Source organism: Lepisma saccharinum, chromosome 21, assembly GCF_977018435.1.
Source record: "Lepisma saccharinum chromosome 21, izLepSacc3.1, whole genome shotgun sequence".
In the NCBI taxonomy this organism is placed as follows: Eukaryota; Metazoa; Arthropoda; class Insecta; order Zygentoma; family Lepismatidae; genus Lepisma; species Lepisma saccharinum.
This window is the reverse complement of record NC_139249.1, coordinates 23,435,883-23,452,302: the sequence shown is the minus strand read 5'-3', so window position 1 is coordinate 23,452,302 and position 16,420 is coordinate 23,435,883. Positions and strand designations below refer to the sequence as shown.

At 37.7% G+C, this 16,420-nt stretch overlaps 1 protein-coding gene across 1 annotated transcript in view; it reads left to right on the top strand.

Moving 5' to 3' along the window:
• The first annotated feature begins 16,048 nt into the window (after positions 1–16,048).
• Positions 16,049–16,420, top strand: part of LOC146004281 (uncharacterized) — a 50,802-nt gene continuing 50,430 nt past the window's right edge. The window contains exon 1 of the mRNA XM_083142987.1: positions 16,049–16,261. The gene's annotated coding sequence lies outside the window, so the exon portion shown is untranslated. The remainder of the gene's footprint in view (positions 16,262–16,420) is intronic.

Here is a 16,420-nt window from a genome sequence, read left to right as displayed (position 1 = left end):
AGTGAACAATTTATATGCACATTGTGGAAATTCATTATGAGTATTCTGCTTGGGATTTCGAATCCATAGAAGTAGTTTTGGTACTAATCTGATATTCCCCAGACAGATTTTTTCATTTTTACAGAAGAAACTACTTAACGGTAATAAGTTCCTGTAGCATTGTTTAACATCTGGAAGGTGTTTTGTGTGATGTGGGAATGTTTCATAGCGGAAATTCAACCATTGACACATAGCCCCATGAACGATTCCCGGTAAGGTTAGGTTAGGTAGGGTCACGTTTAGGTTAAAATAGTTAAAAATTGGTTTCGAAAGAAATATGCGTAGCCCCACACACCATTCTCGCATAGCCACACGAACCATCGACACATAGCCCCACAAACCATTTGCGGAAACGTACGTTCTTCAGTTACAAAAACACTTTTATTAAAAAAAATTACAATTACTTTGATAAAAAAAACGTGAATGAATTAAAGAATGTTCCGAAAGTGAACAACATCTGTTCTATGGTTTTCTGAAAAGAACATGACAATGTGCAGGTAAGTTTGGACTAGATAGCCCTTTCTCATTTGTTGCAAATTGATACTTGGGTAGAAAATGGAGAAGCATCCCAGTATTAGACTGATGTAAGGAAATTATGTTCAAACATATTGATGCTACAGTGAAAGAGTGGTAAGGTTGGTAACCTTCAAGTTCATAAGATTCCTCAAATGCATGCCTGCAGCTGTAAATGCCCATTTTGCTCAACTAAAACTTTTTTTTTTATCTTATGCTTATGGATATATATTCACAAATGAATTGATTTTTCTAATATATAATGTATCAAATTTGTGTCCCAAAAAAGTTGAATTGAAATGGTTCTCGCACATATCAATGCAGCGATGTCCGTTGAACCATAGAAACTGCAGGCTCTTAGTGCTAACAGTGTTGGACACGTTCCATGTACATATTTACTCCAGGCTGTCTACCAGTCAAGATAGTCAAGAAATCATGCTTGTGGTCAAGAATGTTTGCTATTTTTTTTTGCAGTGTAGCGAGTTAAATTGTTATATACCTGTCCTGGGATTTAATAATATTGAATATTTGAAAATTTAAATTATATTGAGTTTTGTTTAAAATTTGTTTACTTTGGTTCTTAAGAATTACATTTTTGTATGCATAAAGTTTTGTAAAAATATTACATAACGTAATGTGGCCATTCCCCATCTAAGATGATATCTGGAGCATTAATTTTTACATGCATTAATAATTAAAGCAAGTCAAGCACAGCTTCAGTTTTCATCTTCACTGGCCTTCTGGTAAGGGTTTTTCATTGAATAAAAATATCTAAATTTGCAACTATGCCTAAGTAGTGAACGATTAAATAAGGTTAAGAAAAAGGGAAGAAAGATCAAGAATTTTGGATTTGTTATTTTGGTAGACACCCTGTACTCCGTTGATTAAAAATCTGTTTTGCAACGTGAATTGACAATAATAATGGATTTGAAAAACAGATGCAAAGACCTTCAAAGCAAGACCAAAATTGTATTTGTAGGACTACAATACTATAAGAGAAGTAGTTTCGCAAAAATTGATAACAATAGTTTTTTGACAAATTTTAAAAATCTGAAAATTAAGAATTGTTTAAAACCTTCCTGGTTGCACCGTAATAAAATTTCATTAGAATCGGACCACCCATTTCTTTTTTATAGAATTTCAAAGAGAGCGATCGTATGCAAAAAAAAAAAAAGGGGGGGACACTTTTTTCTCAAGACAAAAAAAATTGCGTAGCATAGATTAACGCAGAATTGAGTACGCTGAGTTTTGATGTAACTCGTTTCTATGTAGACTAATTACTAGTTAATTTTTAATTTGAATCCAAACTCTAGTATCTATAAGTTTTAATCCGTGAGTAGATAATTATTTTGTTGTTCTTGTTTCTCTTTCATCAACGTATATGAACAACAAAACATGAAGCTACAGCACAGCGCCTGTAGTGAATTTACGTCTTGACTGCACATCGCTGCGTGATTTTCTTTTGTTTTACTACCAACATACAACCCTATCGCTAACCCAAGAAAAACATACAAAGCCAGGAAAGTAATTCATCTTCTGTAACAAAATCATCACTTATCGAAATAAATGTACTTTTACGACTCTGTTCATAACTTCACGTAATTTATTAATGTATTTCAAAATGTGTTTTGTTGTTTCCTTTGACAATTTCTCTTGCAGTTCTTTTAAGTTGGTATCACTTCAGGCAATCGTATCTCAGGATCGTCGTCTTGGCGAAGAGAAAGTTTCTTTCCTTGGGAAGAGCGGCTCTTAGCCAAGAGTTTCTCAAGATACGACTATGAAACGACACTGTCTCAAGACGAGATTACCTTCCCAAGATCGTCTTGGCTAAGAATCTCTTACACAGTGTCTTGTGATTTAACTATGAATACGGCCCTTGAGACCTCCTACAACCCTCCTCCACAATTCCCTCCCGAAGGCTTTTGTGTCGTCGCTAAACATAGAAGCTGTGTTTTTTATGGCAGGGACATTTCTCAGGAACGGGAATTTTGGGTTCACAAATTGCCTTCTGTAAGGGAAATAGGGAAAACATACCCGGTAGGGTGCGAAGAACAGGAAAATATGAATAACATGGACAAACAAATTCTACGCTAAGTTTCAATTTACATTTGCTTCTGTCTTGCTGATTTCTGTTACTTGAACATAAATTTATCAAAAGGAAAAAGCTTAAATATTGAAGATGAAGCAAACTAAATTAAAATTCAAAGCTTAAGCAAACTAAAGCACCTATATGCTGACACACCCCATTCTTGTATTTACAAAAATAGTGATTGTTTCTTCTCTCTAATCTTCAAAAGCAGCGAGAGTACTTCTTTCACGGAACTGAATATTTTTTAAAGGGAAATATATCAGAAATAAATTATATATATATTAGTTAATTTAAGTTGCTATTCCGCCTCTTCAGATTAATAGTGATGAAGATGAACGAATTAAACATATAAGGAACAAAACACATAAGGCACGTAGCCAGGTGCAGAACTCGGGGGCTGAAATCCTACGTACATCTAATTTAAAAAGTGTATAGTGGTAATATGAACCTCCCCGATGACGCAGTGGTAGCGTCTTCGCCTTGTAATCAAGGGGTCCTGGGTTCGATACCCGGTGGAGGCTCATAGTGGTTCGGATCCCACTTTAAACTGTAGGTCCAGTCCCGATTAGCCTTACTGTGCATAAAGTGGACTTAAAACAACAATTCAAGTATAGTGGTAATTAATTTTACTTCAATGGCAGGATTAAACACATTTCATACTACGTTGTAATAATCTGATATTCATCTTCAGGACTTCTACCCCCACTTTTTCAACTTTATGTGGCGGCTACTAATAAGGGATGAATACCCTCCATCCCCACCCCCACCCAGAAATAAAATTCTGGCTCGGGCCTGCAACGATTCGAACTGTCATCGCAGGAAATTTCGAGCTCGGAAAGGGAATTGTTTTATCATTCATAGGGAATTTCATTCTGAGCCAGGAACACAACAACAGAAGTTTGGTGCGTGAAACTGAATGCGTGTGGTCGTTGGCTTTGTGCTGTGCTTAGTTTTTATTATTTATTTAGGTGTTAGTGTTTGTCGTGATCGTGCTGTGTTAAAGGATAATGGATGTGATACAAGATTTGCTGGTGAAACCTTTTGAAACAAGATCATTTTATGAGAAGTTGCAAATTGTTAATACAGGTAGGCAAGCCAGTGCCATCGTTTTAACTTACTTCAATATACAAAGACAAAAATCGGGAATATGTGAGGCATTTTTCGCAAGCAAATTATGACAAAACACCATGGTTGACAGGAAGTACAAGTGTTAATAAGCTTTTTGTTGGGCGTGCTTACTCTTCGGGGTTGAAAAGAATGTATGGACGCGTGGCGGATACTGTAACCTAAACAATCTTTGCAACGCTTGTGACAAACATGAAAAATCAAAAAGCCACATAACTTCCATTGTTAAATTAATTTAAATTAATTAAATTAATATTGAGGGCTTTCATTTCACTAGTGCACGTCATTCATTTTATATTTCACAGCCTGTTTTGTTATAGCTTTATAATAGTCTTGTTTTATTATTTGAAATTCTACGCGTATATTAAACTGCAATAACGAGAATTAATTGATTGTGGTAGCAGCAATAAGAGAAACATTCCCACACAATATTCATAAATCCGATATGGATCCTGACATAAATTGCACAGAAACGTTTGGAGTTTGAAGATCAAGGGTCGGAGATTACCCACTCGTTAGAACCAGCATACGCCACTGCGCAGTGGCCTTGTACTGGGGGTGTTAAGTGACTTATTGAGCCACCCTGTAGTTAGAAATTCATCTTCAGGCAGAGGCGTGGCGTGCATATAACCGGTGTTACCGCAGGTAACATCAAAATATAAAGAAATTAACAAGTTTTTTTCCTCAATAAAATAACATTGTTAAATAAGTTAACCGAGTTGAGTGTATATTGCAGAGGACATTTTTTCTGCAGCCGACAAAAGCGAAGAGACATACCGTTCCGCTACCCTCAAGAGGCAACAAGAGGAAAGGGCGCCCACCAATGCAAGGGAACAGCGGGGAAAGACTTGGAGGCAAGTGTGCTAGGGGTTATTCATATGCCTGTTTAGGGGCTCTGTTGCCGCTGCGGCCTACCGGATCAGCAAGTGTTGTCACATTGGATTTCCAGAAAAGAGCTAAATTCCGCCTAAAACGGAGATACTATTTCTCTGACGCAACAAGAGCTAGACTGCAAAGCCAAAGCTGGATTTAACTACAACTGAGACAGTTTAGTAATAGACGAAAACATAAGTACTTGATGCGATTCGTGATTTGGACAAACCTTGCTCCAAAAAACTAAGTTGGCAACAGTAGCACGTACATCTGGACTTCCTCCCACCGCTGGAGGAGGGGAATTCTGTCGTCTGCTCAACGCAGAAACGTCAAACTGACCCGAATGTGTGGTTCTTCTCAGTGTTGCCACATGAAGGGAAATTTCCCTTTTTGAAGGGAAATTTGGAGGTAATTTTAAGTTAAAAGGGAAAAGGGAAATTCGATGAAAAATAGCGAATTTTCAGGGAAATTTTAAGACAGACTAAACATTAATTATATTAAACATTATAACAGATTCCAGTTTTGAAAATGAGAACTTCTTTATTTATTTTTTATTTTGTCGTATACTTTGTTCTGAGAGGAAGGGTTGAATTTGGGTTGACCCACATCTGGCTACCGTTTGGGGCCGGAGGTCTTTGGCCATTCACCCTTACGGGAGTGGGAGTCCGAGGGTATTGTTTATTTAAGCTTTTCCCGGTTCTCTGAATTTTACCTGAAACACTACACGTGCAAACCATAAAGTTATCTTTGTCGCAAACCTATCTTTACTTCAGTCTTCATTGGACACTGGGTGGGTTATTCGTCGTGTGCGACTGTTTGGTGGAATGCTATGCCCGTCTTGGACGACGGGAGAACAAGGGAAGTAAAGGAAACTATCTGCAACTCCAGAATATGTTAGAAAACGACGTGGAGAATTATCGTGCAGAGTGGCAAGAAGTGACCAATAATGGATTAAATTTTAATAAAAAACTTGCTGTGTTTTAGAAGTTTCCATCTAATATGTGAAATTTACCAGAATAGAACATTTGCTCAGGTATGTACTATATATATATATATATATATATATATATATATATATATATATATATATATATATTAATAAAACGCGTATATCCATGCGCCGAACTTAACATTTTTATGGGGAGGCAAAAATGTGATTTTCCACACAAACTCTTCATATGTTCGCCTTACTAGAACATCATTTTGTGTAGAATATTTTTAGTTTTCTTCTGATGGTGTGATGAAGACAAGGGACATTGGCTTCCCTAAATCCAATCTCTGTTTGTGTGTTTTGCTTTTTACTGATGAAAATCTTCAGTTGCCAACTATAACATAGTCATCTCATAATAAAAAAATTAGCTTGGTTTAGAAATAAAATCTAAATTTTCCAAAAAAAACATTTAAAAGTTATTGATTTTATTGTTTATTGATTTGGTTTATTTTACTTCGCTTTTCTGCCACTTTTGGCTAATTGCAAAGATGGGGATGAGTAATGATATGATGAAATTTATGAATGGACACTCACAAACAGCCATGCACAGGCCGGGATTCGAACCCGGTACCCCTGGCGTCGAAGCATTTAAAAGTTAAATTAATTAACATTTTATACATACGTACGAACATGGGTCAACGATAATATTTAATTATTATTATTATTATTATTATTATTAATAATAATAATTCTTTAGATGAAGGGAAAAAATAGGCGAAAAAGGGAAATTTTACCCCTTGGAAAGGGAAATTGTGCTTACAGATTGTGGCAACACTGGTTCTTCTTCCACTTTCCACCTGTTTGCAAAGAAACAGAGATGGTTGACAAGGCTCGACTACTATTCACTGGATTTTCGGGGTAACTCTCTCTTTCTAGGAGTGATTGTGGCTAAATAAATCATTGAGCGGATTGAAAAAAAAAATATCCAGATCAAAGGCATTTTTTTGGTGGTAGGGGGGCTAGGGTGGAGATGATAACGTCTGATGGCCGGTAACACTTTTGAAAAAGTCACGCCACGCCACTGTTCAGGGCTTCTAACCTCCCACCTTCTTCGTTTTTAAATGGCGGCTTCTGATTAAGGATGAGCCCCCCCTCCTCTTGGAAATAAAATCCTGACTACGGGCCTGGACCAAGACCTGCCAAGTGTTTTTTCAATAGGCGACTGCATCGAATCCCTTCGCCACATTTTTCTATAGTGTAGAGTGATTAGTGAAAATTCAGATGAGAAATTTGATTAGAAGAATTTATGAAAATATTATACGCACGCGAATGTGTGTGAGAGAAATAGATAGAGAAGGGAGGAACACGAGCAGAGGATAAATAAGAAAATGTACACCAGCAAAAAGAAATATAAACGAAGTTAGGGGAGAAAGGGAGAGAGAGAGAGAGAGAGAATGCATGTTAGTGAAAATCATCTATGCTTTGTATCTGCCCACCCTAATTTATCAATATATGGATCATGCCCATCCGGTCAAAATTTTCTGGCGCCTCCCCTGATGGAGGCATTTCTATTACAAAGTGTCTCACATATAGAGACTGACGTGCATGTAAACTGACAAGTGGAAACATGCTCAAGACAGGATGATACAGGAACCAGAAGAGTGTTCTTCCCGGCCTTGTTCAAATGCTAAAGGAGAGCAGATATTCAGTGGGAGGAAGATCCTCGTTCATGACTGCGGACAAAGCAAAAAATGCGTCTACCTCTACTCCCTGTGCATTCTCGTGATCTTGAACAGAAGGTTGGCTGCTGCAAGGGCTGCTGTGGCGCTCATAGTGTCTCATCCGACAGTACTCTGTTTATCGAGTTTCCGTTACCCTACAAGGGAGGATTTGCTACTAGGCTACCCTAGACAGACCCGTACCCAGGTTTTTTTTAGGGAGGGGCCGAACCCGAAAATATTTATACTTATACTATAGAGATATTACAAAATAGTTGAAATGTCTTAATGTTTTTAAGTGTTATGTTTTATTTAGTTCTTTCTTTCTGTTAATAATTATCAATAATATTTCATACTTAACATCAGCCATTCATTAGTGTTTTACCTTTATTTTGTAATGTTGCCAAGGCCCGTACCCATGATTTCTTTAAAGGGGAGGGGGTAGATCCGTATATGTGGAACAAATGCTGTGCGGTTGATTGAATTAAGTTACTTTAGATTTCTTTTCTGCCAAGTTTGTCTAATCGCGGCGATGAGAATAAACGATGATATGATGAAATTGATAAAGGAACACACACACACAAAGAACCCCTATCCCCAGGCTGGGATTCTAATCAGGGACCCCTTGCATCGTAGCGCGCTTTGCTAACCACACATACATTAAATGCTGCGAATTAGCAATTATTATTATAATAAAGAACATGTCTAAATGTGAGTTAACAAACAAAGACATTTTTGCATCACGAATGCAGTTCGAAAAAAGTCGCGATATGTATTAAAAGTAATGGACTGTCCAGACTAAATCGGAACGTCTGGTAGCCTTGCATCAATGGTTGTAAAACTAAAACTACCCAATATTGCAGACTACAGAGACAGACTTCTACACAACAAACACATTCATTTATGCAAGATTTTTTTTTTACAAATTTGCAAAATCGTCTGTTATTTTCGTAGTTTTTTATAGGTTCACATTGAAATATTTCATGATTCGAGGGAGGCATGGCCCCCATGGCCCCTCCCCTGGGTACGGGCCTGATCCTAGACTATAGCCTAAGACCCGCACAAACGTGAGACGCTGAAGGGGGCAGAAGTGACAAAAACCATCAACTATTAAAATTTCTTAATATTGAGATAATATAGAAAAATAAATAATGTGACTGTTGCTTATTTCATGGAAGAACTAGAAGGAAGAAGTTTCTAGCATTTAAATAACTACTTACATCATCATACCCCTACTTTCAGTAACGAAGCAACGTAACAGTGCTCGAATATAAACAATTGTTCTTCGAAGAAACGAATGTAAACATATTGAATGTCAACAATTGAAAGTCAAATGGAGGGATACTGACTGTTGAAATCAACATCCTTGTTTCTCCATTCGCGGCCAGTGTGGCTACCGTAATGTAGTGTCGGTTTCTTTTCCTGTGATGTGTGCGTGGTTTGTGCAGCGAAATGCATAGTGAAAGTGGTGCTTATGAAGAGAAAAGGAAGAACGTACCTAAATGAAATTCATTTTTCTCTTCGGAAATTATGTCTAAAGCAAATCTGTCTTGTTCAGTAGCTCCTCTGATCGAAACTCCGAATTTAGAACCACAGGTTCTCATTTCTGAGTTGCGAAAGCTCTCAACTAAAAAAAATGGAAGTGACGTTGTCGACCCTCCAATTTCCCATGGTGATGTAGAATCAACTAGTAAAATAAATCTGTCTGAACCCTCCTTGTGGTTGGATTTAACTTCCGATGACATTGATTACGTCATTTGAATTTCCAAAAATAACATATCAATAATAATAATAATAATAATAATAAAAATGTCGGCAGGACCCAAAACAAAGAGGTTCCAAATTTTATAACCCCCCCCCCCTCCCTACTTGGTCATTTGCTTATGGAACAAAGGCGCCCGCAGGGGGCCTTGTAATTCGAATGTTGAAATTGTGGAGATATTTTGTAACAAAAAAATTGTTTTCTGCGACTTACAGAAAGTTACAGAAACTACTACTATTATTGTTGTTATTATTATTGTTATTTTACAGTACCCTTCGGCACGTAAAACATGGAGCAGAGACAGGGCCGGCGCTAGTAATTTTGCCGTCCTGGGGGTTGGCGGCAAATCCGGCTCCATTTCGAAACCCCCCCGTCATTAGTTACGCAGCAACGGGAAATTGAAAATCAATACATTCATAAGTAAAACATCAAACTATAAAATAAATAATGAGACTTGTTACACTATTTCAATACTATTAAGCACAAAAGGATATCTCGCTCGACAACAGTTAAACTTTAAAGAATGTGATACTAATTTTGGATTATTATTATATTTTATGAAAACTCTCTCTCTCTCTCTCCCTTTTAAACGTATCTTAAATGTAACAAGTATTAGGAAAGAAATGAAGGCTTGACTTCATATGTTTACCATTGTAGGTCTGTGATATTTGACTGGATTTTTAAAAGAATTACATGGAATCTTTCCAGATCTCCCGCTTACGTGATCTAAGGTCTGAATTCTTTCCTGCGTTGTCCCCGCATAAGGCGGCTCTGGGGTTCACCCAGCCTCAAGTTAATGGGTACCTTGGGGGCAACCCTGGGAGGTAAAGGCACCGGAGAGTGGTGCCGATCACATCACCTCCAAAATAGCCACTTGCCACGGTTACCGACAAAATTAATAAATTCGAAGTTCTACACTCACATTTGGTGCAAAATCATGACCCTTTATCAATTTGTCTTCTTTGGTATAGCCGAAAACACTTTTCGTTCATCTTTTAATTCAGTAGCCTTCATGTGTTAACATTCTGCACTTTTCAGACAAAATACCAGTCTTTATGCTTACTAATATCATAAAAGAAATTGAAAAATTCACTATGATGTATAAGCTGCTGAAATCTTTCTCTTAGAGCTAAAATAATCGTCTAGGACCTGGTAATATAAATCAACTTTGTACGGTTTTTGTGGATCTTCAACAGTTTCACTAACACATCGTAGATTAATGTTTTGAAGAAAGGCGAATCCACTTTCTATTTACAAGGGATGGATAAAAAGTAATGGCACAAGTGTTATAAATCAGAAATGGCTGTATTAGAAGGGAAAATACTTTCTACATTCCTTCAATGTATTCACCCCGCATATCGACAACCTTCTGCCAGACGTACGGAAGGCGCCGTACTCCGTCAGCACGTTGTTCTCTGGCAATGTCTCTGAGGGACCGCCCTAAGGCTGTGAGAATGGCGTGTCTGCTGTTGTATCGTTGTCCCCGAAGTGGTTGCTTCATTTTGGAAAACAGGTCATAATCGCACGGACTCATGTCAGGCGAATATGGTGGATGTTCCAGAATCTCCCATTGCCAGGCACGTATGCAGGAGCGCCGTCACAGTGTTCGCAGTGTGACACCTTGCATTGTTAAGCAGGATGATGGACACCGTACCAGAACGTGCCGTCGCTTTCTTCTTAATGCGAGACGAAGGTGGTGTTGCAAGAAGGTGCAGAAGTAGGCTGCGTTAACCGTCTGCCTGAGAGACGTTGTTCTTCTTGCCTAAACATATTGTTAGGGCGCTTGCACTCTCGTCCTCTGCTTCAGAGCACTGCTGTTTTTGACAGAATAACATACAATCACTCCCACTCACTATACTTCCTCGTCTGACATTTCCTTTATCAGCCACGAAACGCTTGTGGCGCTGTGACTCACCCCTTTCACGGGACAGCAGTGTTGCCATTACTTTTTATCCAACCCTTGTAAATAGTAGACTCAAGTCTGAACTTCTATTGGACCAAGGCTTGCCTACCGACTACTGGCCTCCCTCCCACGCGGTCCACCAAGGGGCCTCCCTCCCACGCGGTCCACCAAGGGGGCGTAGAGATCTGCAGCCAGACAGTAGTAACTAATAATAATAATAATAATAGAAGTGTACCAAATGCGGGCCCCGTCCTTAAAGCGGACCCCCTGCATTTCTGCTCTTGATGATGCCGTAGCATGGCGGAAATACATGGAGCCGAGCTGGTACTTTACGTTATTTTATTGTTGCATGCAGTGCTTTCGCCCATGTTGATTACTGCGTTTGTTGTTCTCTAATCAGCAAGTGAGTGATTAAACCAAATGGAAAGTTTTATTACTCCCACGATCAATTGCCGGACTTCGGTCATTTGAGATGTAAATGCGTCAACTCTTCTACATACTTAATCATAAGTATAGGAGCTCTCTTTGCATGTAATTCGTAAGTAATGAACGGGAATGCGTGAGAAAAATTAACACGAAAAAGTAATCAAGTATGGTTCTAAAGTGGGACCCCCACGCACGTTGTTCGTGTGTTCTGTGCTCTTTTTGGCCCCATGTAGATTGTGCAGGGGCTGACAAAGACATTTGGATTTGTGATTACTGCGTGTAAGATGTATTTCATTCTTTTAATTCCTTTTGAAGATTCCATTTTTCTTTCTTTAAGGTTATTATTATTATTTTTAAGTTTCTTGCGATAGTGTGCCTAACATTCAGAAAACGTTTTATTTTATTCCCCAAATTCTCCATGTATTGTATTTCAGCTTATATCACTATACTATATTCTGTTGCTGTTTGTAATTGTACTAAATTTGTTGAGTGTCAGTATCCAGAAAGCCCGCACTACATTGGCTAAGTGGCTGAACTCCACCCTGGCCCGAATTATCCTACATTCGTCGGTTCCTGCACGGTGTCTCGTTCAGTAACAGACGCACAAAGACGATATATACATATATTTAATTACTATGATACAAGTACACGAAGGACTGTCAATTTGGCTATAGAATCTGCATCTACAGCGAACTTGTAACCGCGCCCGAACACTTTCCTACGACGACTCTTGGTGACGTAACGACTGCTAGTGCTCAAGGGCTAGTGCTCGCCAACGCCCAAAGAGAGAGCGTGGCTCAGCTCTCGGGACGTTCCCGAATTTCGATTGTGGGTGTAAGTTCCCGTTCTCAAAGTCTGCGGGAGGTTTCGCAGTTTTTTAAACTTTCACACACACGTCTAACTTACACACAATATGAAATCACTTGCACTTGATACAAAAAAGAGAACGAATATAAAGAAAACAGACAAATTATAGGTATACATTGTTCACTGAACAAAAGTTTAGGGCGCCCACTTTAGGAACTATTTTCCAATGTTCAAAATTGCATCTCTTTGAAAACATAAGATTTTCACAATGAAGCCATTTTTTTCTCGCTATGGGAGAAGACATATTAATTAAATGAAGTACATAACGAACTATTTCAGGCTGAAGTACCATTTATTTTGTCTTGATGCTTTCCCTCATATTCGGCAAAAACAAAATGGGGCCCACATTTGGTACACTTCCTCTCATAATAATTATAATAACAATAGCAATAATAATAAAAGTTTCTATGACTCTGACCCCTTGAGGAAAAATCCTGTGGGCGCTCTCGTTATGGAGCATAATTGTCTGCATTGAATATACTAGAGATTATGTTTTAATTTATCGCGTAATCTTTTTTTAACTTCGTGAATTTTTCTTTTAATATTTTTTATAATATATTAAAAGGGAGGGGCAGGCTTTTCCCAGTTCAACAAGAGTTTAATTCAAATTAAAGTATGGTGCTAAATTATCACTTCGGTTGAAATTGTTTCGCCTATGTGGAAACAATACTGCAATGGTGCCGAGATCACCGCACGTCCCTTCAGTTGTCTTTCACTTGAAATCTGGCAACATTGACACAAACTATTATCTGCTACAATGTTCTTATTATTCTATTTTCACAAACTACATTCTCCGTCTTGCCTTGATAATTATTTCTCTCCTCAAATTATCGTCACATTTTTTTATTTCACACCACAAAACAAAAACCTCATTTCCTCTAGTGTAAACCGAAAATTTTCGGGGGCTCCAGCCCCCTAAGCCCCCTGGATACGTGCCTGTGATGTGTAAGCCGTAAATCCAGGGAGTTTGCATGATTTTCACAAATAATTCCATCAGAACCTTTATATACGTATATAATATTTGAATGAGTAGCCTGAGCCAGGGGAGTCCGGAAAGGGGCAAGGGGCCGTGGGACCCGATGGAAAATAAAAGTTAACCATAATTTATATATTTCATATATATAATTTCATTTCAGCCACAATAATATGTCTTTGAGAGTGGATGAATATGATAAATTCCAATTTAAGCAATGTTTTTTTAGGGAACAACAATATTATTGGGGAAAATATGACTGTTAGCCCCCCCCCCCCCCCACTGGAAAAAATCCTACGGACGTCCATGGCTGAGCGAGCCACTGCCACAGATTATATGTCTGCCTGGGCGATAGCGCTTCTGTGGCAACTTGGAACAAAAACTGATGCACATTCGGGAAAATCCCGTCGGAACGAGACCAGCTGAGAAGGCACGAAATGAGACAGGGTTGGAAATTCTAGGTCGATTATCATGGGGAACTTTGTTAATGCGCGTAGAAAGTAGACGTAACTGTCTCGTATGCAGTAGCGTACGCAGGATTTCGTCAAGGGGGGGGGGTTATTTCTAAAACTTTCTCCAAATTCACACTACCTTTGATTTATTATACTTTAATTAAATAATAATAATCACAATTAATTAATAATACTTATAATTAATTAATTAGCTGAATTACTACTAATAATACTACTAATACCACTACTACTATTATGTAGTAGAGATCTACATAAATATACCATTTATGAAGACAATAGAAAGAAATTACTTTCTAATCATTCAATTTTTATCAAATCCTGGGAGCATTTTTTTGTTTTTTGTTTTTATCTGGTCAACGAGGTGAGACATTTTAAGGGTGAAGAAAATCCATAAAACAAGAAAATATATTAAAATAAATTGAAATAATTAAAGTATGGGACTCATCCAAGAAGCTGCGGTGGTCTGGTCGGTAGAGCATCTGACAACCACGCGGGAGATCCGGATTCGATTCCCGAAATTGGTTGGAATTTTTCCGGCTTCTTCCCCGCATAAATGTCCCCGATAATTCACATCTGGATTGTCTCACTGTTCTTACCAACAAAACATTTTACAATAGTTAAGCTTATTGTCGTTTGAATAATTGTCTAGTCAACAAGGTGAGACATTTTAAAGAGAGACATTCAAACGTGCTGCGGTAAATAATACAATGGGAAGGCAGACTGGTGACTGTATTCTTGTCCGCCTAGCCTTTGTCTATACATTAGCCTCTAACAACGAACCAAGAACTTTCTTTAGTTAATTCTCATTGTTCACACACAAAAAAAAATACATGTTCGTTGAACACTGGCGTACGTAGAGGCATGGCCGATGGTTAGAAGCACATACTTTTGGTAAATAAAAAAGCAAAATTTCAGTATAAAAACAGAGTCAATTTCGGGTTCAAAAGCTGTAAATGAAATGAAATTTCGCTGTTAAAGCGGTGAAAAAGCGGTATATAAAATTACATTTTGGTTTTAAAAATGTGAATATAATCGCACTATTACACAAAATAAACATATCCCTTCTAATAGCACATTAAATCATTACCAGAATATTAAGTTTATTCCTGTATAGAGGAGTCCATTTTTGCTTTTCAAATATTTACAGCAAAATTAATCAATTTTCCTTGAATTGCATAACACACAGGATACTTCAGACTTCAGAAAGTGTCGCGTCGGTATATAAACGGTAAATTTCGTGTTTAAGAGTCTATTTCGCATTTTGCAGTTCATTTCGCATCATTTCGTGACAAAACAGGGTAGGAAAATGCACCTCACACCTGAAACCTTAAAAATTAACATTGCAATGTGTTATTTCAATTTCGTTTTCTTTTTGTCAAAAACGAAATATGCATGCCTCTACCGATGATACTACAACCCCTACCAAAATTTTGAGAAAATCAGAATTTTCAAATAAAAATCCGTTAAGAACTTTAAAAAATCAAAATGTGTAAATGGGAATCCTCTTTTAAAGTGAGTCCCGATTACCATTTTTGTCTTTGAATACAATTTTAATAGACTGAAAAGCTCCAAAAATACGAAATATTTTATTATGCATCCTGCCCTCCAAAACGAAGCCATGTGTTGTTATCCACATTTACTATTCCGGCCCCTCCCCCCCAAAAAAAACTGCGTACGCCAGAGTATTGAACATTGTTGCAACTGAAATACAAAACATTTTATTTCTCTTTTAAATCATAGTTACCCTCATATTTCACTTTCAAGAACTTGTGCTTATTTTCAAGGCATCACTCTGAAAGACGCGTGTGCTTGGAATGCTGTGCTTTTCTCCATGCTACATGGAAATAATAATTCAAATTATTATTATTATTATTAGTGTAGTAGTAGTAGTAGTAGTAGATATAGTAATAGTAATAGTATTGTCCCAGATCTTTGACTGTGGTAAATTGGCCATTTAATTTTTTTTCCACAGCATTTTTCATTATATTTCACAAGCTCAAGGGGGGGTTTAAACCCCGTAACCCCCCCTTGCGTACGCCACTGCTCGTATGGTAGTATTCATTAACGGATTTAGAGGAGGACATACGGGGTACGTGTCCTCCAAAAGAGATAAAAAAGATTGAAATAGAGCTCAGAAAAAGATAGAGGTCTCGTACGTAAGAGAACCTTTTCCTTTGTCCACCCTAGATTGCGAAATAAATATACATCTCACCATCTCACTCCTCGCAAATTTCCAGTAAGTGAACCTCAGATACACGCGTCATCGACTCTTAATCTTAGTATTTCCACAGACAAATATTTCTATAACCCCTTTCAAGAAACCGAAAGTTTGGTGTTGAAAAGTTTTTTACCATTTTCTCACTTCATCACCACGGAGCATCACTACACTCGCAACTTTATTTTCCGTTCAGCAGACTAGATAGTCCGGAGGTAGTCCATTCAACAGGCTATATATAGTTATATATCGAGGAGAAAATTCACATTGCAGAAAAATACACGAACATCGAATATTTGAAGCATTTTTTCGATCCCATAGGCCACTTGTTAGATACGGAGAATTGAAAGCTTGGTAAGTACGAAATAGTGATAAGAATTAGTCTTTAATGTAAATATTAGTTGAAACTTGCGGTTACACATTAACTCCGCAGGTAACAACAAAATATAAAGAATTGAAGAACCTGTCTTAAAATATTATTACATACATAAACTGGTAATATTGTCGTAAAGT